Genomic DNA, 21,179 nt, shown 5'->3' on the forward strand with positions numbered 1-21,179 from the left:
CTCTGTAGTGAAAGGATGACAGAATTTGAAGTGGATCGATTTTGTGCATGTAAGGTCACTCGGAAAGCTTTCTTGGCCTAAAAAAGCTCAGCTTATGGAAATAGTAGAACATTATGAAACTGATGAAGTGGAGGGTGATTTTAGGAAGTCTGAGCTAATTAAAAAGCTTTTATTGTATTTTGGTGTACCTGATGTGATCGCTGAAACGGCAAGAGAGGACACGAGAAAAGAACATGAAGCCATTCGGAAGAGTAAGGAGCAGGAGTTGGAAAATGAACATGTGCGATTGGAGCTGGAATGTGATCAAGTAAATTAACTACATAGACTGTGACAAGGGAGCATGAGGTAAGATTTGATATACAGTAATAAGTGCTTCGCACATATGCCTCGATGTCATGCTGATGCAGTTGATGTATTTTTCGAAGGATTCGAGAGAATTGCTACAGAAAAACATTAGCTGCAATATGAGTGGGTGATATTGGTTAGGAGGGAGTATGCTGATAAATGCAAGAAGCGTATGTAGACGTTGATGCTGTTCAGTGCACAGTATGAAACTGTGAAACAGGATGTTTTGTGGGTATATGGTATGAGTTGGTGGCTGAGGCCTATAGGCAGCAGTTTAGAAAAGGTAGGTTAAAGCCAGGCCAGACATATGTTGATTTTGCTAGGCAGCAGGAAATACTCTTTGATAAATGGTTGCGAGCAACTGAAACATATTCCTTTCAAGATTTGAAGCAGTTAATGGTGCTGGAACAGTTTCAAAAGAATTAACCTAAACATAATGTGGTGCATTTGAATGAGCAGGAGGTAACTAAGGTTCTTGCAGCAGTGGAAATGGCATATAATTATGTCTTAATGCACCAGGAGCCATGGATGGAATTTCTTCAGAGAAGAAATTGGGTCCTCCAAGACAGTTTGAGGAAAGGTTTAAGAAGGAATCTAAGAGTGAAAGAGGATTCACAAGGTCCCAGGAGTTAAGTAGATTCCCCAAAGACATTATTTGTCATTACTGGGAAAAGCCTGGGCATATAAAGCCTCATTACCCTGCCTTGCAAAAGAGGAGTGGAAATCGCCCTGGAAAACGCCAGAAGTTCCTGTGACTCTGCATAGAGATACGGGTGCAGGAGTCGATGATACTTAAAGATGTTATTGATTTACCGCCCCATAGGGCAGAGGGCACCTCTGTTTTGATTGAGGGTGTTGGGGCTGAGTATAGATTGGTGCCATTGGACCGGGTGTTTTTGTACAAATTTTAGTTTGGTCACAGGCAATGTCATGATTGGAGTTATGTCTTCCTTACCCATTAAAGGAGTTGGTTTGCTTCTGTGTAATAACTTGGCAGGGGACCAGGTTTTAGAAAAGGAATATCTGGGTGTGTTTTCAGTCTGTGCTGTTACTCATTCCCAGTTTCAGAGAGAGGTTTCAGAGAAGGGGGAAATGAATATAGGGTCATAAGAAATTATAATTAGTATGTAAGGTTTTAATGAAAATGTGTAAAAGGGAAAAGGAGTAAAGAGAAAATGGGTGTTTAAAAAGTGGTAGGTTGTGGTAAACAAACAAACAAACAAAAAAAAGGTGTTATGCATTTAAATAGGGATCAATTGAACAGTGCCCAAATTATGTCACTCCCCTGTGAATAAGAGGGCAGGGTAGGCTGTATGATCAGCGTTTAAAAAAAAAAAGGGGGAAGAAAAAATGCCACGGGGGGTTCACATGAGGGACTATTGCTCTCGTTAACCCTTTATCTTTCTCCCCTTTTTGTTTTGGGATAAGATTTTGTTTTGCAGTCGAACAGTCAAAATAAGTGTACTTCTATAAAGCAAGACAAAAGACTATTAAACACAATGATTTAAAATGTACTTTAAAGCTGACATTTGCAATAATGTTATTTAAATGTGTACTTAAGTGCGTTAAGAAATAGTCATGAACGTGTCTCTCTTTAAGTTTATTTCAGTGGACTTTTATTTCATTAACATTATGTTATCTGCAATTAAATTATTACAAAATATATAAGACTTATACACTATAATACACTACAAGTGCACATTCAGTATAATTAAGCACACATTTTTATCAAGGGTAAATACATATTATAAGAACTACAGTATATTTCACAGCAGATTCACACATTCAATCATAGCAACAGGCTGTATGTGCAAGTACATGCAATATAATAGTATTTATTAATATTCTGTTTCATTTTTTCCCCCAAGCGCTTGCATGTATCAAGAGGAAATGATGTATACGATCTGTTTTTTTAACATAATCAAATGAGATCAACAAGTGTGTCAGATATTTTAAAAGAACATATAAAGAGCCCTTATTTTACACAGTACCATGAGACTGCAAACAGATCGTTCAGTCTGAAACCTACTTTATAAATTTATTCCCTGGAATATTTCATTAAGGAAACCACCCAGATCAATTTCAATTCCAATCAGACTCTAATATCTGACAAGACAGCAATAAAGCAACAATAAAAATTATTTGAATAGAAAACTCTTACCTTATAGTTTGGCACAATGCACAATCCAGTATGTTAAAACATTAGTGACATTAAAAATAAAGCTGAAGGTTCAGAAGGTTCTCATCAGAAGCCCTAGCTGATAGTCATAATGTAAAAATACAATTCTAGTCTGACAATAAGCCCATCACACAAGGTACTATGGGAGTGTTTGCTTGGTTATACAGACAGACAGTGTTAGCTCTGCATTTCTGTCTCCCTCCCTCTCTCTCTTCGCCCCTTTTCTGTATGTAATTGCAATTCTTGTTTAACCCTATACAAGCATGTGCATTGAGCTCTGTCCCTTTGCATCTTTCATCACACTCCAACACAGTGATTTAGCACAAAATAAACTAATTTCATTTGCTCTGACTGATTGAACTGTCAGCAGTTCTATGTTAAATTGAACTGGATTACTGAATAGAATTTAGATAGCTAATTAAATTGAGGGCCTTCGTCACAATGCAGCACACCTCTGGTTTCCATGATGGTAATGACTCTCAAAGATAATGAGCACCTGCCATTGTTTCCTTCATTCTTTTAGCGGAAATCAAATCCTTCTTAATTATTCCAGCCATCTGATTCAGCCAAGCTGATTCAAATCAAATTCAAACCTAGCTTGTGCATAAAGGGGTACGTTCAAACAAATACAGAAATTCTTTCATTATTTACTCACCCTTACGTCATTCCAAACCTTGTTTCTGTTCTGTGGAATATAAAAGATTATTTTTAGGAATGTTGCAACAGTTTTTGTCCATGTTATGAAAGTCACTGATGTCCCTTCCTGAATCAATGACTTAATTTACTTAATGACCAAGAATAATCATTATTATTTCACACATAATTCATTTTTGCATTGCACTGCTTTTCAATTGTTTTTCTTATGTGCTAGGTGCATGTGTTTGTCCGCTGTTTGTTTCATGTTGTTTTATTTTTGTCTTGCTCATGACACAGTATTCTAAAAACATGGTGCTCAAGTTGAAATTTGTTAAACTTTTTAAAAACGGTTCTGGAGACCTTACACATTTTTCTTTCACTGAGCTGGTTCACACAGGGAACAGGGAAAAATACACAAGTGAATGGCCCCTAACTGAGACAATTACAATGTTCTCTGTGCTCTCACTTGGAGATGCAAAGGTGTGACAATCTAATGGTGCTTTTCCACTGCATGATAAGACACAATACGGTTCAGTTTTGGGGATTTTTGCACTAGGTACAGTACCTGGTACCTGGACCTTTTATTAGTACCACCTCGGTTGAAGTTCCAAGTGAACCGTACTGCTACCAAAACATGACGTGTAAACTCTGCTGAACACGTCACTACCTGTGTCACTAAACTTGGAACATAAACACAAAAGAACTGCTAGAATTAAATCAGCAAGCCAGCGAAGGATCGAACGATTTTGTTGTCTGTTGCGGAAGTACAGACTTTCCTTCTGTTGATAGCAGAGGAGTGGATCCAGCGAGAGCTTGATTGCGCGATGCAGAATGTAAACGAGGCAGTAGAGGTGGTGCAATGTGAATAATCTCGCCCACTCTAAAGTGGTTGTAAACTGCAGTGGAAATGCAAACCGTGATCAGCCAAACCGTGCCATACTGAGCCGTGCCAAGTCGTACCACGCAGTGGAAAAGCGGCATACAAGTGCCCCTTATAGCCTCTATTACTCATTTAGAGTATTCAAAGCTAAAACATTGTCTATAATGGAAGAAAACGTAAATCTTCTGAACGACTTTTACGTTTTATGATCTGGACTGCATATATATGAGTTCTCTGCTTTTTCATGGAGGTTTCAACAAGATTTGAGGCAGAGTTGACCTGCCTCCACTCATGTCTCTGAAACGGGTCCATTTAAATGACAGAATGTTGAGTGCTGCCATCACCCTATGGTGACAAAGACATGATATTCATAGTCTGTGACAGACCATTAAAACGTCTCGGTTACGTATGGTAACCCTTGTTCCCTGAAGCAGGTAACGGAGACGTCATGTCAGATGATGGATGAAATTGGGATCTCGCCAGAGAAACCAATCCACTTCGAGTGTAACTAAACGATTTGATTTGATTTTTGTAACCAGCTGGCACTGATCACAGCATGAGTATAAGAGCAAGCAGGTGCATGCATTCATTCATGCTTTCGCTGAGGAGCCAAGCCAGTGACATGGCAGCTCAGCTGAGGTACAGAATCTGTGGCGATGGGACTCTCTGGAGAACTAGGTGTCTAGGACGCCGCAAGCCAACTCTGAACAGGGCCTCTCAGTCTCACTACCCATTTGAAGTGAGAACACAGGAGGAAACTGGTTCAGCATGCAGGCTATAGAACCTAGGAAATGTGTTAGGAGTCACCCAGCCCGCAGCTCTATAAATGTCTGCTAGTGAGGCACCGCGAGCCAGTGCCCAGGTTGATGCGACACCCATAGTGGAGTGAACACGGAGTCTGAGTAGTCATGGCACACCTTGTGCTTTGTTGGCTAAGGTGATGGCATCCACTATCGAGTGGGTCATCCTCTGCTTGGAGAAAGCCTTCCCCTTCTGCTTTCCACCGTAACAGACAAAGAGCTGCCTTGAATCCTAAAGCTCTGAGTTCTATCCACGTACTGTCGCAGTGCGTGTACAGGACAGAGCAAAGCTAGGCCTGGGTCTTCCTCCTTTAGGGGCAGCGCTTGCAGGTTCACCAACTGGTCCCTGAAGGGAGTGGTAGGAACCTTATGCATGTAGCCAGGCTGGGGTCTCAGTGTTGAACTGGAATCAGCTGGCCAAAACTGATGGCACAATTCATCAACTGAAAATGCCTGCAGGTCCCCCACCTTCTTGATCGAGGCCAAGGCTCGAAGGGGGCAGCTAAAAGGGCTCTTAGCAACAATGTCAAATCCCAAAAAGGTATGTAGGGAGGCCTAGGAGGATTACACTTGTGGCCCCACAAAGAAACCTGATGACCAGCTCATGCTCCCCACCTAGCATTTATGAGGTCGTGATGGGACGAGATAGCTGCAACGTACACCTTAAGGTTGGAGGGGACCTACGCTCCAACCCTTGCTGCAAGAAGGAAATCATGGCTCTGATCGAACACTATTCGACGAACAGGTTCCACTCCAGCGCATAGGCCTGTCTCGTGGACGGAGCACACGCTGAAGCGATAGTGAGAGCTACCACCTGGGGTAGGTCACTTAAATCCTCCACGTCCCGTCCAGGGACAACACATGGAGTTTTTCACAGGTCTGGGCACGGGTGCCAAAGTACCCCTTCCCTGAGAAAGCAGATCCTTTCTCAGAGGAATCGGCCAGGGAGGAGCTGTTGCGAGGAGCATGAGTTCCGGGAAGCAGGTCCTGTTGGGCCAATATGAAGTAAATTTGGTAGCACTGGGGGAGGTGTTTGGGGGTATTCAAAATAAAAATAATTTAATCATAAAATTACTATAGTTTTGCATTAATAAGTGCAGTTGCTAAAATATTTCATGTTAATTTCTTGTTTATTTTTCTTTTGTTTATTGTTTATACAAATTTGACAGTAAGGCACTAAGCTTGAAATGAGATGCATTCACAATTACATTTACATTTACATTTAATCATTTAGCAGACGCTTTTATCCAAAGCGACTTACAAATGAGAACAATAGAAGCAGTCAGGTCAACAAGAGAACAACTACAGTATACAAGTGCCATGACAAGTCTCAGTTAGTCTAATATAGAACGCATAGCGTTTTTTTTTTTTATATAAATGAAAAGACAAGAAAAGGAAAAGTGCTAGTGTTAGTTGGTTAAGTGCAGGCGAAAAAGATGAGTCTTTAGATGTTTCTTGAAAATGAGTAAAGACTCAGCTGTACGAATTGAGATTGGGAGGTCATTCCAGCAGCTGGACACAGTCCAGGAAAAGGTCCGTGAGAATGATTTTGAATTAACAACAGTAACAGGTGCAAAATCTACAAAAAAATATGTTATATACAAAAAAAATTATATATTCCAATTTTATTAACCCTTTGAGCGGTACTGTTTCACACATTCGTTTTTTCTCTCCGTGCTCCTCGGAGTATGGTCCCACATATGGGATTTAGAATGTTTGGTGACATCGCTTTATCTGGCGCTGAGCCAGAGAGAGACATGCACTGCTCTTGTCATATCATCACAACTATGCAGTGTTCTCAACCACATAATGCATATTTTAGGTTTCAGACATTTAAATACACATAAGTAATAGTAAAGCAATACATATATAGTTTAAAAAATACACACATATCTATGGAAGCAACAAATAACAATCTATTCAAATTTAATTTGCAGATGTGTTTTACTCATATCAGATACACATAGCGTAAGTAACTATAAAGTTCACTCTATTCTTCGCTCAGTTCACCTGCCACTTATTAGTTGTATTTCAGGAGAGACTGATGGATTCACATGCTGTAAATCCGACTGACAGAACTCTGCACTGCAGCGCGAACAAACATTGCGGCACCCATCTCTCATTACAGATCATGATTAAGATAATTTAGAAAGGTTTTTAAATGACAAAACACACTCATTTACACATATTTATGAATCGGAATATCAGATTGTTCCTGACATGGTATGCACGTTTGTGAATATTTTATATTAAAAAAAGAAAAACGAAATAAAAGCGCTCCATCGTTATTGTAGTTATTGTAGTGTTATTGTAGACACGTTGTGTCACGTGAAAAGCCTGACGCGTCGCCATGGAAACAGTAAGGGGAACGTTCTAAAATAATGGTCATCTTAAAAAAACTCACTCTGGGGGGACCACTAGAATATTTTAAACTCACCACTGAAAAGGTTAAATGTACCATTATTTTTCTAGCACATGGAACTGACCAACTTCATTGATTATGTGTGATGTAGTAGCAAATTAAAATAGATTTTGAGGCTTTTTTTACTTCATACACAAAAAAGTGTAAGATTCTGACAAAATCAAATTTTTTGGCGATTTGATATTTTATAATAGTGATTTTATAATTACAAAATATAGATAAAAACTTTAAATTAATGACTAATAAGCCAGTAAGTGCTCTGCTGCTGTCTACTGGTTATAAGTGTGATTTGATGTATTTTTTTATTTTTATTTTACATGAGTGTTTGTTTACCACAAAGTATATTTTTCTCATCCCATAAAAAAATAACATTAAAGCTGCAGTCGGTAACTTTTGACGCTCTAGCGGTTAATAAACGGAACTGCTTGCGTGTGGCGGAAAGACATTGTAGCCGGAGCTACTTCTCACTGTTTATGTCTATGAAGAATCACAAAGGTACTGGGTTACTCCGCCGCGGTACCCCTGAAGCAATCTAAAATAGTCCGAATATAAACACTTATTATAGGTGTACCCTAGTGATTCAGGACAGGCTAAAACACGGTTTGGAAAATGGATTCATGGTGTACTCACTTATTATATACATTTTGTATACTTTGAACACAAAAAAAGTTACGGACCGCAGCTCTGATTGGTTGTTTCTTTACCGGGAGCCTCTTATTAACTTGTCTCATTCCGAAGGAATTTATTTAATGATAAAGACCTGGATCTACGCCAGACATTGACTGAATATTAACAAAATATACAAGGGTGGGATCAGGACATGTGAGTTATTTAGCCAGTTTGTGTTGGCCAGTTTGGCTCTCATATAATTTTAGGCGTTTGCAAAGAGCACGCTCAAGCAGAAACGCCATGACGGGACTACTTAAAGGGGTCATATGACATTGTATATGACATTTATCCGGCAGCCATATCACCCTGGAGCCCAAGCCCCCCCAAGTCCCTGCTGGCAAGGTGGTACTTTTTCAAAGTTCTTGAACTTTCGGGGGCGGGACTTGGGCGCTAAACATCCTGATTGGTTGAGTTCACGCAGCATTGGTTTAATTCAACCACCATTTATTCGGATCAACATTTTCAAAATATTACTGTTATTGTGTCATGAAATGTAATTTTAAAAGTATTTCAGGCAAGAATGTAGTTGTTTAAATTCAAATCAGTGGTTTATTTATAAAGACAGCGCCTATTTAAAAATGTGTTTTGCCGATCCCGGAGACAGTGAGCTCCACGCGATCAGCGGGAGATCAGTCCTCATGTATCCACCGAGAGCAGCCTCACCTCGGCTAGACCTTCTGATGTGTGCCGCTGGCTCTGATGTCTCTTAATGGTTAAACATAAAATATAATTTCGTTATGGGTAAATCTAACAGGTTATCTTTGGTCTGTATTAAATTTTTCTATATGTTAAAATGAAAATAAAAAAGGCAAATTTATATAATATTTATTTTCATTGTAATGGCTGTATATATACACATATCCCTGAACTAAGTACATTTCTGCAGCTGTTATTATGCTTAAATGAAAACGAAAGGAGGCAGTGATATTTGATATCCTATTTCATTTTATTGTAAATATACAGAGAGTAAAACTGCAGTAGCCAAAGCGAGCTGACTGAAGTCATGAAGTATGCTGCTTATTGCAGATTTACCGGATTTGCGTCATCGTGGACATCACACTCCGAGTCGAATGAGCTAAGTCTGAACTACCGAGGATGCACGTCCAAAATCAGCATACTTTGTATTGAGAAACGCATGCAGACCTACGTCACCAGTCTATTTGCCTAATCTTCCCGGTACTTTACACCGCGGTGGAAACGCAGAAAGCAACAGGTCTGGGGGGAAAAAAGCTCCTGGGAAAAAAAGTTCCTGGTACAAATATTCCGGGTAATTTCGGTGGAAACGCGGTATAGGTTGCTGCTGGAAGAGGTGCTAGTGAGGCCAGCAGGGGGTGCTCACCCTGTGGTCTGTGTGGGTCCTAGCGCCCCAGTGTAGTGATGGGGACACTATACTGTCAACAAGCACCATCCTTCGGATGAGACGTTAAACCGAGGTCCTGACTCTCTGTGGTCATTAAAAATCCCAGGATGTCTTTCGAAAAGAGTAGAGGTGTGACCTCGGCATCCTGGCTAAATTCGCCCATTGGCCTCTGACCATCATGGCCTCCTAACAATCCCCATATCTACTGATCGGCTTCATCACTCTGTCTCCTCTCCACCAGTAAGCTGGTGTGTGGTGGGCGTTCTGGCGCACTATGGCTGCCGTCGCATCATCCAGGTGGATGCTCCACACTGGTGGTGGATGAGGAGATACCCCCTGTCTATGTAAAGCGCTTTGAGTGCCTAGAAAAGCGCTATATAAATGTAATGAATTATTATTATTATTATTATTATTGCTAAAAAATAACATTATTTGGTGTGATGAATTGTGTGTACGTGGTTGAAGGTTAAAAAAACACATTATCTTCCAGTTACTGTACATGATTGTTTCTCCTCAATGCCCCGCCTTTCTGAAACATATAGATTTTTACAAAGCTCATCTTCTGAAAAGTAAAGTGTCCGTTGCTTGGGCAGCTATCCAGTGCATTGTGATTGGCCGAATACCTCAAGCGTGTGACGGAAATGATACGCCTTTTGTCATACTGTGATGCTGTGTGTCCCGGCATGACTAGACAAAACGTCTCAGGTTACGAATGTAACCATGGTTCCCTGAGTAGGGGACGAGACACTGTGTCCTCTAGGGGTCACTATGGGGAACACGTCGTCATGACCTGTGTCTGAAGCATACATTGAAAAAACACCAACGAGTTGGCTGGCGACAGCCTCTTACGTCACTACCGCTGCGACTACAAACAGGCACTGGGAGAACTGGTCATTCACTTCTTTGTCTGAAGCTTACATCCAATGCATGGCAGAGAGCCAGAGAACGCAGTGTCTCGTTTCCTACTCAGGGAACCATGGTTACATTTGTTAGGCTAGAATCATGGTGAACACTAGGGCTGTAGGATTCTTGCGCATTGCTGTCTTTCCTTTTATATAACGCAATGATATCAGATTAAATAAATTTTTTCTTATATGTTTACCTCTTTTATTCATCTGACTCCAAAAATGAAAAGGGTTAGAAGAGATGTTTGATATATATTAAATTTAAGTATATGTTTGACAATCCTGTTTGACTTTCAAATTTATTTTCACTCCTTCATTAGGAATCTATGTCACTCAGGGTGCCCCACGATGGCCGTTCTTTTACGTGTGCCCCACGATCACAAACTCGCCAGTCTCAACAGTAGTCAGAGGTTATGAATAATACTATTTAATAGGTTACCCATACTTACCATATTTTAAATAGTATTTCTGTTTAGTCCCCCTCAGCTACCCAAGTACAACTTAGTTAAAGCTCAAACAATAATCAGCGGTTATTCTAGCACTACCTGTCTAGCCCCCGACAGTTATATAACTATGTATAACTTAATTAGAGCTGAGACAATAACCAGCGGTTATGACCAGTACTTTTACTAGCCCCCCATAGATAATGCAACTGAGTACAACTTAACTAAAGTCAAGCGGTTTAGCCAGAAATCTAAAACCTCACATGATGTGCCCTATGCTCCATCAAGTCTGAGTTTTAGTATGCACTTAACCCTGGATGCAGATTTGCGGAAACATAGCCTTCACTTATTCTACTTGAGAAAATAATTTCAGGATAACCCGAATAAATTCAAACATAACAATTTATTAATCAGGTAATCAAAGTAATAATTCAAAATCCAATTCAAACACTAATCAATCACATAAAAACATTCAATAATATCGAAATGCAAATGTTACCTGATAATTCAGAGCTACGCACAGCAATTATGCGGGATATCTGCTTACAGATTCCCTGAGCTCTTTGTCACCTTCCCTTAAATATCCAGCAGGACCCCAAAGTTGCCAAATGGTATTCATTGCAGGGTTTTTGCATATTACTTTTGAGGATTAGTTACTTTGGTTTCTAAGTAACTAATTACATACAGGGGGTAATTTGTGTGAAAAACCTGGGAGTAGTCTGTTTACAATATTTACGGTTACCTGTTCTATTGCGAATGGGAACCCTTTACCAGACACACAGAGACCTTTTGTAAAACAAGACACATGAATTGTTGCATTGTTATAAACTCTGAATAAGAAAGGTAATTTCAGTCATTTCCTGTTAGGGGAGAGAGGGGGAGAGTGGGCAAAAGGAGTGAAGGTGGAGGGTTATGCATATAGTGAGGGCCATTTGTCTGTCTCTCAGTTGGGTGCGTTGCTTTAGACTTGCGAGACAGAATCTAGGTGTTGATTCTCGTAAAAGTTCCTTGCTTTGATCTTTTATCTGATCCAGTCAAAATGGCATCAATAATCTTACACTACCAAAAATTCCATTGATTAATCGAGTAATCAGATAAAATGTGTTTTTGCTTAATTAAAGTTTAAGATTAATTATGCAAGAGAAAATAAGACTCCTGGGTCTCTTAAAATGAACAACTAAGTTTCCTTTTTTAGAATTTTTATTTTTTATTTTTTAAATGCATAGAATGCAATGCATACATCAAAAATAAACATTTAGTTATTACCCATTGTTTCTCTGTCTGTATTTGTACTGTGAACAATGACAATAAAGTTGACAGATGAATTAAGTGCATTTACGTGCCATTCAGTTGGTGTTTTAAATAAAGCATTTCTGAGATGCAAATTAAACATTAATTTAATTTATCTTTTAATTATTGAAAATTAAGCAAACTGAACTTTTTGGTAAACAAATGGGATTTACTATTAAAAATAAAACATGAAAGAAATGTTGTGTGATTAAACCTTAAAAAAATAATGTTTGCTTTTTTTTTAGTAGTAGGCTATGTACATTTTGCTGAACAATAGTAATACATCGCTGGCAAATACTTGTCTTTAAACTAAACAGGACTTTTATTTTGACGGGTTGACATACCTTTACAGTTCTGTGTATGTGATGTGACACTAGTTTTACTCAAATCAAACAATCAAATGCTCATGAAGTGCAGCAACACCCTGTTTAGATAGGTATCCGAGCATACATAGATGGAGTGGCGCCCAAGATGAACGGGGCTTTTACCAATTTAAGAAAGGGCACGAAGTAACCGCGTGAAGCCCTCACCATATAGGATTTTAGAAAGAATGCAGAATACTAGTGTGCGAACTTACCACAGTGTGGATTTCAGAAAGTGCGCAAAGACTTCACAAGCACACTTACCATAGCATGGATTTTAAAATACTGTTCTAAGGAGGGGCTCTCGTGGCACTCTAATAGAGCAGCTCATAGATGGAATGGTGCATCTCAAAACAGTATGTTTGAGAGTCATCAACTCGATTTGTGGAAATAATGCTGGAGCGCTCTGGGGAAACCACACTGACCACCATGTGGTTTTCAGAAAGTACACAGAGCTTAGCGTGTGTACCTAAGGGTTCCTAAGCATCACAGAGGCTCTGAACCACACAGGAGAGGCAAGCTCAAATTTTACAAACCTCTAACGAGGGGAGCATTACCTGAGGCAGCATATACAAGAAGACTTCTGTAATTGCCACCTCCACTTCCCGCTAGATGCGACAGCACCACTAAGCGGTCAGGAGACCCCTCGGCGTGACCTGGCTGGACATCCATGAAATTCCCTGCAGTGCTGTGCCAGGCCTGATGAGCAAGGAGGCTCCCGCAGAAACCTGTGATCTCAGCCGCCTAATACCGGAACATGAAGCCGGATGGCTGGTGCTGACGAGTGTTTAGTAAACACTGTAACTGAGCACTGCAAAGGAAACTCACAGAGTTTATTAGTAGACACATAACCACCAGCAATTTAATACACATAAGTAAATACAGAAAGGGTTACATACTCACCCACCCTCCTGCGCTAGCCCCACTCAAGGGGCGCCTCCTTTTAGTCCGGATCATCAGTAAGGTGGTTGCTATGAACATAGAACCAGCCAAAAACATTATAGGTCCAGCATAGGAGACTGTTATGCGAGAGGTTTCCACCTTACCTCGATCAGGTGGAAAGCTTTTGGTAACAGGGGAGTTAGGAGGGGGAGGATAAAAGCAGAAGTTAAAAATCCCTAAGATTGGATCCCCAGATCCACCTGTAATTCTCACGAGCTCATTCTCCTCCGTGCCTCTGCAGCGGCGGGTCCTAAACTGCGGGAAATAGATTGCTTCCTTTTTTCTTTGGAAAGAGAGACGAAGGAGAGCAGAGCTTTTTAATTGAAAAAAAAAACGCTCACAATGCACGTAGATTGCCTCCTCAAAGACATTGCGTGCGTGCTCTTCACCCAAACAAATGACACAAAGCTTGTGTGTGTCATCGGGTGTCAAATAACGCCGACATGCATGCACACATTGTCTAAACACTTGCTAGTAGTCGCCATGATATACAGAGAAGGATTGCTCTTACCAGTTCTTTCAGATGCATGCTTCAAACAGAACAGTCAGTGAAGACGAAAAAGAGAATGACGTGTTCTCCCGGTGCCTGTTTATAGTCGCGCCGGTAGTTACGTCAGAGGCTGTCGGCGGCCAACTCGTTGGTGTTTTTTCAATGTATGCTTCAGACACGGGTCACGATGAGGTGTTCCCCATAGTGACCCCTAGAGGAAGCAGTTCGAAGTTCCCTTGAAAGGGAACCAATAAAACCCATTACAAACGAGGCATTAGGTGCATCCAATGGGGAACGTAATTATGGATTACAATGACTTATACTGTCTTTTTATGTGCTGCATTGCATCGCGCCGCGTAAACATAAAACCATGTCTGCATTTGTGATTGGAGAAACGACAAACAAGCGCTACTCTACACTGCTCAAAACTTGTGTTTGAATCCTCATTGGTAAATTATTTAAACATGAAAACATGCTCAGAACAGCCTGCATTGTAGGTAACAGTCCTCCGTTAAACCCCCTGGAGCAATGTGGAGCACGTTTTATGATGAATGGATGCTTTTTTTAGGGCTTCAATATCTTGACCCCTATTCACTGCCATTATAAAACTGGGAAGAGTCAGGACATTAAAAAACAAAACAAAAAAGCTCAGATTTCATTCTTCTGAAAGAAGAAAATCATACACACCTAGAATGGTTTGAGGGTAAGTAAATCATGGGGTAATTTTTTTTTTATTTTGGGGTGGGCTATCCCTTTAACGCAGCCATGGCACTGTCATACTTGAGAATTCAATTATTGGCCAGCTGGCCTACTTACACAACATTTTAGTGACCTGCTGGCTACGGGTTTTTTGTTGCTGACTGAGCACATTAGAGGAGCTGTCTTGTCCCACACTGGCATTTGCCTCCAGGTCACAATAAAATGGAGATAAAATGGCAGAGGTTATATGTAAGTGCAAACTCATAAACTGATTCTTGAACACCACTTATTGGCTATTCCATTCAAACGAGTCAGAAATCTCTCACGGCTAAACACTGGATTTTGTTGTGCACTCTCCACGAGTCTTCTCACTGTAACCAGATGTAAACAAGAGGTTCATTGGTTATAAAGGAACTTTGTGAGATTGGGATGAACTGAAGTAAGTGACACCTTTTTAGTGATTAAAAGGGAACTATTTCTAGGCTAAATATAATCTGTCAAGAATTTGAATAAAAGTTTAGTTATTTGTGCTGCGTATGGCCATACAGTTTTGGGAGTGACATGTAAATGCATACCCCTCATATAAATGGGGTTTATTTTCATTATTCTTTCTGTTTACATTCTCTCATGAATACACAATGTTTGTGAAATGATACTGATAATGAAGCAAAATTAAAGGTCATTGATCAACAAAATGGATGATAGGGAATTAATATGAGGCAGAAATGTTTTGTATGCTGCACTCTGAAAGCTATTTGCTGTTAATTACTATATATTAGAATATGGAAACAGCTCTTTTGGTTTGTTTGCAAAAGCTGTCCTTCAAAGAGCATGTGGTGATATATTTAGCAGTTTAGCATCATTTAAGATTAGGTTTTGTTAATGGGATTTCCAGCAGTGAAGTATTCAGCTTATTTGAATTAGGGCATACTGATACAGTTTTCTGCAAACTAAAATCTTAAAGATATGTTTAAGATAATTTGTATTATTTAACATGCAATTTTAGTGGCATCATTAAATAGAAGCTTATAAGTGTAAACAAAACTATTAGCAAATGATCTGAACATGAGCAGAAATCTTCCAAGACTAAAGACATCAGTGAGTAACAGAGAGACTGAGAAATACTATGTGGACATATTATACATATTTCTGTAATATTAACAAAGTTTCAGCAAAACAGAAGTCTGGTCATTTTTTTTCTTCAGCCTATTACATTTTTAATGATGGCTTTCAAATATAATCATCAATCCCCATTCTCAGCCATTTTATCCTTAGAAATAAAAAAATAAAGGCCCATTTCACAGCTCTTTAACAGCTCTTGGTTGCCTTTTATTATTTGCATTTGTCATTGCTTATCTCTGCTATCTGCAATCATAATAATCTGAATTAATCATAACAAATGAATTAATAATTACTAATGTATGAACTTTACAAAGTAAATCTCTCTTCTTCACAGAAAATAAAACTTTAACTCTGATATAGATGTTTGAAAAAGCTGGTCCACAGATAGTGGGACTATGATTTTATTGTTCACTGGTGAGACACTGAGGTTGTAACAGATGGAAATACATAATTAATAGGCACTGGCTATTGCCAGTCAATGCATAAATGAATCTGTGCTGTTTTTCCTGTCATGACACCTACAGAGATTTTCACAATCCAATGAATTATGAATACAAGAAAAAAGAAGAAGAAAAAAAAAACATGCCAAAATGAATCCATCAACCTAAACTGCAACCAAAACGTGAGTCAGAAGCATGCATATTAGTAAACATACTGTTATTTGTTATTTTACAGTGATTCAGAACATAACCTCTAATTCTTGCAGAAGAAAAATAAATATATAAAACATGCTAAATGCAAATTATTGCTAACTATATTATTGTATATAGTTTATGGCATATACTATTTGCATACAATATAATATAACAGTAAGGCTGTAGGACAGCATTTTGTAAGATCTTAACACCTCTGTGACATTCTGAAATTGTAATGGAAAAGAAAATTAAGAAAACAATTGCAATCACCAGTCCTGAAAAGCATACACCCTAGAATTCATTATTTTTATTGTTTTTTTTTTCTTGTTGAAAGTCTCAAGAGCTAATTTTGTGGGAACAGAATATTTTCCATTCCTTCCAGAAAGGGTTTTGCTAGGAAAAGGGCATTGTGCGCGTACCATTTCTTTGTAACATTTACATCCATTTCAGCATGTTGAAAGCCCTCAGGCAAGTTTCTACTTTTAGATACTCAAGCTGTTAATACTGATTCAATATGAAGAGAGAATTCCATGAAAACCAGAAAAAAAACGTCTAAAATGTTTTTTTTTTCTATTCACCTATGTCTTAATGTTGAAATCTCTTTGAGTTATACAGAATAATGGTTAAAAAACAAAAATTAATATACACAAGCTACAGTGCAGGTGAAATGTATTATTTATTTTTTTTCCTTTTTTTTTTTACCCATGTCGTGAATTTGTTGTATTCCCATTTGTAAAATAGCTGCTAAAATAGCTTTATGGGGCCCAAGGCCGTCGCCTACATTTGCCTAATGGGTAAGTCTACCCCTGTGTGTGTCCCGTATTTCTGTCTACTGGGTCATAATAAGTTGGTACTTTCACTGAACTGGCTAAATAGCTTTGCAAAATAGTCTGAATCAATTTGCATTAGTTTTGACCATTCTTTCAATGAATCATCTTAAGAGGTTTCTTCTACAGTAAAGCAGGCAGTATTGGGATACTTAAGAACACAGAACAAACGGCACTGGATGAAGTAGATATTTATTTACATATTTATCCAATAGGTCTCATGCTTCTCATGTCGAGAAGACTCCCTTTTGCTCTTTTCTCACAAGGACCAGCGCTCCTTGTCAGGTGCAGGTGGTTTGGTCTCTTTTGGGGGTTCTGAGGAGGATTTTACCGATGATATTTTGTCTTGGGTCGCTTCTGATGCCGACGATTTGGCAAACTCCATGGAGGCCTCCGCCCCTCTGCTGTATAGTGAGCCAGGTGATGCCAAATCTGGTCTGACACGGATCACGTATGCCAAGGTCATTGGCCTGCAGCTGCCTTGACAAATGGTTTCTGGTTTCTTTAGCCTGGGCACCACCAGTGAGCTCCTTGTCAAAGAACTGTCACTTTCTTTTCTGAAGTTCACAATGAACTTAATAGGTCAAGGCATGCAAAGGGAATGAGTTGGCACCCCTAACCCAAGTTCTGGATCCTACATCTATGGGCCTCGACATGAGCCTTCATGCTTTCCCAAGAGGATCAAGAACACTATTTCAGAGTCCAGAGCACCACCTACTAGGAGCCTCTATGCTTTTATGTGGTCTATCTTTTCAGACTGATGCACATTCTGGAATGAAGTTCCCTTATCTTGTGACATTGTCTTTCCTACAGGAGCTGCTTGATAAGGACTGCGCTTCATCCTCTCTCAGTGTTATCGGTGCAAACCATGTCCCAGTGGCTGGCCTGTCAGTTGAAAGGAATGAGGAACAACCCCAGGAGGGTGAATCTGCCTCATTGCCATATGATTATGACCTGGGGCTTCTCCAATGTCCTTGGGGCTCTTTGAGGCCCTTCGTTAGAGCAACTACTATCAGCTGAAGTGTGGCCCATTTCACTTAAGACTGCCCTTCTGCTGGCTTTTGCATCAGTCATGTGAATGGGTGACCTGCAGGCATTCTCGGTCAGTACATATTGCCTTGGGTTTGGGACCAACTGGAAGGTCCTCAAGCAAAGGCAAGAGCTGAGGGTCACCCTGGAGCTAGAGCTCATGATGTCAGATAAGGTACGGTATGAGAGCCGGCTACAGAGCTGAGGGTAAGGGTAAGGGTAAGCTGAGCTCACCCTGAATTATCTGTCTGCCCTGAACTGTATTTCTGCAATCTGTCTATCTGCCTTAAACTATCTGCCTGTGGGACAAAGACCACGGAGGTCGTCCCCCTGTCACAGGTGCTCCCAGTGTTGGGAGTGGCCTTGTGGTGTGTGTGGGCAACACACACCGTTCCTGAACCCCCTGAGCATCCTGAACTCCCACCCAGCCTCTCTCTCCCACCACCTCTGTACCAGTCCTCACCATCACCACCACTGTCTCCTGGCAGCCCCTCTGCTCACCCTCAGCTCACCATCTGTGCGGTGGGTCTGCCAGTCTCCATTGGCGCTGTGGCTGGAAGATCCCTTGTCTCCACCTTGTAGCCTCTAAGTCCCAGACTCCATCTCGGCCCTTTGACCCAACTTCTCCACCATGGCTCCTAGCTCCCTCATCTCCACAGTGGCCTGTCAGTCCACCTGCTCTGATGGGCTCCCTCGTCCCTCCAGCACCGCCTTAGTCTGTCATTGACTATCTACCGCCTCAGGACTCCACTCCTTTGGCTACACCTTGTCCCTCGAGCTCTTTCAGGCTCCTCCTCCCCTCCAACTTCACCTTCACCTTGGTCCTCTGGATCCTCCCCATCCCCCTGGCTTTTCGGTTCTCCATCTCCGCTTCGGGCTCCAACACCACCTGCTCCGCCGCTGTCGGTCAACCACCTGGAGCCATCAGCCCTTCCTCCACCATGGCTCCTCCCTCCATCGGCTCTACGGTTGGATGCTATCATAGCTGTGGCCTGGACTTCTGGGAGGGGGTGAGTTGTCTCACCCCTGGACTGTTTGTTGTGTTTTCTTTGCACATGTGCTCTGTGTGATCTAGTTTCTGTCTCACATTAATTATGTCATTTGGTTCAGGTGAGTCTAGTTAATTATCTTCATTTGCCAGCTTCCTTAAGTTGTGTTTTGTTCACTGTTTTCCTTCCAGTAATGTTGATGTTACCCTATGTACCCTCAAAGACTTGAACAAACAGGCCAAATACACACATAGGGAGATAAGAGTGGCAAAGTTAAACTACTCTGAAAAGCTAAAACAACAGCTTTCAAGTAATGACGTTACAACAGTGTGGAATGACCTGAAAGCCATCAGCAGCTACACGTCCCCATCCTCCAGCACTGAGGCCAATCAACACCTGGCTGAAGACCTAAACAAGTTTTACTGCAGGTTTGAAAAGGAAAAGCCTGGTCTGACACCCCACACCCACTCTGATGGTCTCACAGCACAGCCATCAACACCCTCCCCCTCCCTCCCCACTATTGTTTCTCAGGTTGTACTCAATATCTTCAATGAGGATGTGTGCAAAGTCTTCAGGAAGCAGAAAATAAGGAAAGCCAAAGGCCCAGCATGTGCTATCCAGCTATCACCCATCTTCACATTGATCTTCAACAGATCCCTGGAGCAGTGTGAAGTCCCCTCCTGCTTCAAATGCTCCACATTCATCCCTGTACCTGTTGCTTTAACATCTGTGGTCATTAAGTCATTTGAGAGACTGGTGTTGGCCTACTTGAAGGACATTATTGGACCCTTGTTGGACCCCCTGCAGTTTGCTTTCTGAGCAAACAGGTCTGTGGATGATGCAGTCAATATGGTATTGCACTATATCTATATATATATGATGCAGTCACTATACATGACTGCATCATACATCTGAACAAAACAGGGACTTATGCAAGGATCTTGTTTGTGGACTTCAGCTCTGCTTTTAACACCATCATCCCAGACACCCTTCAGAATAAACTCACACAGCTCTCTGTATCCACCTCTATCTGTCAGTGGATCACCAGCTTTTTAACAGACAGGCAGCAGCTAGAGAGGCTGGGAAAAATCACATCCAACACCCGCACCATCAGCACTGGAGTTCCTCAGGGTTGCATTCTCTGCCCACTGCTCTTTTCCCTGTAAACAAATGACTCTACCTCTAAAGATCACTGTCATTCTCCTAAAGTTTGCAGAAGACACCACAGTCATCAGACTCATCCAAGATGGAGATGAGTCTGCTTACAGACAGGAGGTTGAGCAGCTGGCTGTCTGGTGCAGTCACAACAACCTGGAGCTGAACACGCTCAAAACTGTGGAGATGATCGTGGACTTCAGGAGAAACCCCCCTGCTCTCCCCCTACTCACCATCATGAACAGCACTGTGACTGCAGTGGAGTCATTCAGGTTCCTGGGCACAACCATCTCTCAGGACCTGAAGTGGGACATTCACATTGACTCCATTGTGAAAAAGGTCCAGCAGAGGTTGTACTTCCTTCTCCAGCTGAGGATGTTCAACCTGCCACAGGCACAGATAACACAGTTTTATTCTGCTATTATTGAGTCAGTTCTGTGCTCTTCTATAACTGTCTGGTTTGGGTCAGCCAGCAAATCAGATTTAAGAAGACTGCAATGGACTGTTAGGACCACAGAAACGATCATTGGTGTGCACCTGCCCAGTCTTCAGGACTTGTACAACTCCAGAGTGAAGAAACGGGCAGGTAACATCATCAAAGACCCCGCTCACCCCGGACACAACCTGTTTGCACTTCTCCCCTCAGGCAGACACTACAGATCTCTAGGCACTAGAACATCTAGACATAAAATCATTTTTGCCATCTCCAGTTTAAACAGCTAACATTTCAATCATTACTTGTGTTCTGTAATTCTGTGTTGTGTAATTCATTTCCATAAATCATTCTACATCTTTAAGTATTGCCTTTCTCAAGTATTATGTAAATAAATATGCATATCTCTTGCTAAATTTGTCAACTAGTCTAGAGGCACAGAACTTGATTTGTTGGTCAGTACCTGTATATCCAGACCTTGTGTGCACATGAACAGCCTACATGTTTCTCACCACAACCTGAATGAAGAATGACACAGACCAGATTAAACAAGAATTGCTGCTTTTT

The sequence above is a fragment of the Carassius carassius genome, chromosome 48 (assembly GCF_963082965.1).
Source record: "Carassius carassius chromosome 48, fCarCar2.1, whole genome shotgun sequence".
NCBI lineage: Eukaryota > Metazoa > Chordata > Actinopteri > Cypriniformes > Cyprinidae > Carassius > Carassius carassius.